The following is a 2,079-nucleotide window of genomic DNA, read 5'->3' on the forward strand; positions in this document are numbered from 1 at the left end:
TATACCAAAAAAAAAAAAACCCAACACATAACACAAGGACAATTGAGACTAATGAATACAATTCTTTCAGGCAGCTAAAATACTGATTCTAGTTCTTGGCACAAACACCTGGTAGCTCATTCACAATGTGTCAGTGATTATTAACATCTCCATGGGAATGCCATTCTGCTTGGTACCATTCATTGTTTTCCATGGCTGGCTATGATTTCACAAATCCATTTGATAAATTAACCCATCACATCAAAAGGATATGTAAGCTGTTGAGGACCCAGGAAGAAATTCACCAGAATTTAAGATACTATATTTATAGGGATGTCAATAAATGTATTCTTTTCCTCCACGCTTTCCTATTTCAGTCACTCCAATAGCCTAAGTGGTGTTTAACATTTAAGAACTAAATCAGGCTAAAATGCTAGGAATTCTCTATTGGTGCTTTGGAATACATGTACCATAAAGAAGATATAGATTAGATTTCATCAGCAGTTAAACCAAAGGGAGGCCAAGTAAAATTTGTAATTGGGAGTATTTTTCTGCTGGGAGAGATCTCAATATGTATTCCCTTGTTTGCTCACTGTATTGTGTCTGCAAAAAAAATGGCCTTGGGAACTGGTGTAGGCAAAGACCCACAAAACTATAGCATGCATTTAATATTTTACTTACAACTCCCAACAACTCAAATAGGACACTTTAAAAAAACGAAACCCAGGTCATTCTTGAGGACATAAGCTTATTAAATTTTGCACAATTTATCGTGCCAGATAGTATCAGTGACTTCTACAACATACTTTTGGTTTCCAGTGCTACCTGGACCCAAAACGATTTCCATTCACATTACGTAGAACCAAGTTGGAAAGGTGCTTTTGAATATTTGAAATGATGATGATGATTATTATTTTGGACATTTATATCCCGTCCTATCTCGACCTTGGCAGAGGAACTCAGAGCAATTGACAACAAAAGCATAAATATACATCTTAGATTAAAAACAGTATAAAATATTATAAAAACATCATAAAAGCAGTAAAACATTAGAACAATCGCCAGAATTAAATCGTCGTCCTACACACAGTCCATTCGAGTCCATCAGATTCCATTCAACCATAGTTCTACCATCATGTCGGTCTAGTCAACAAAGGTCTGATCCCACAGCCAGGATTTCACCTTTTTCCAGAAAGGTCAGGAGGGAAGGAGTGGATCTGATTTAAATTGGGAGGGAATTCCATAGCCAAGGGGCCACAACAGAGAAGGCCCTGTCTCGTGTCCCCACCAACGATTATGATGATGGAGCGACAGTGAGCAGGGCTTCCCCTGACGATCTTAAGATTCTTGGTGGTTCATAGCAGGAGATACGTTTTGACAGGTAAACTGGGCCAGAACTGTTAAGGGATTTATAGGCCAATGAATTGTGCTCGGAAGCTAATGGGCAGCCAGTGGAGCTGACGTAGCAAGGACGTTGTGCGCTCTCGACATCCCACTCCTGTGAGCAATCTGGCTGCCGAGTGTTGGACTAGCTGAAGCTTCTGAACAGTCTTCAGAGGCAACCCTATGTAGAGTGCATTGCAGTAATCTATTTGGGATGTAACCAGAGCATGGACTACCATGGCCAGGTCCGACCTCCCAAAGTATGGGCACAGTTGGCGCACAAGTTTTAATTGTGCAAAAGTTCCCCTGGCCACCACTGAGACCTGGGGTTCCAGGCTCAGCGATGAATCTAGGATCACTCCCAACCTGTGAACCTGCGTCTTCAGGGGGAGTGTAACCCCATCCAGCACAGGCTGTAACCCTATGCCCTGTTCGGCCTTCCGATTGACCAGAACCTCTGTCTTGTCTGGATTTAGTTACAATTTGTTCAATCTCATCTAGTCCATTACAGCTGCTAAGCACTGGTTCAGGACCTCGACAGCCTCCTTAGTAGCAGGTGGGAAGGAGTGACAGAGCTGGACATCATTGCATATCCCCTCCACCCTTTTTATTTTTGTATCCTTGGGATGATGGCTTTTGCTTCAAAGGTTTTGAGTTTTTCCCTTTATATCCATTGTCATCCCTAACAGTATATTAGACCTTCAAAAATGACTCTGA

The sequence above is a fragment of the Anolis sagrei genome, chromosome 3 (genome assembly GCF_037176765.1).
Source record: "Anolis sagrei isolate rAnoSag1 chromosome 3, rAnoSag1.mat, whole genome shotgun sequence".
Lineage (NCBI taxonomy): Eukaryota > Metazoa > Chordata > Lepidosauria > Squamata > Dactyloidae > Anolis > Anolis sagrei.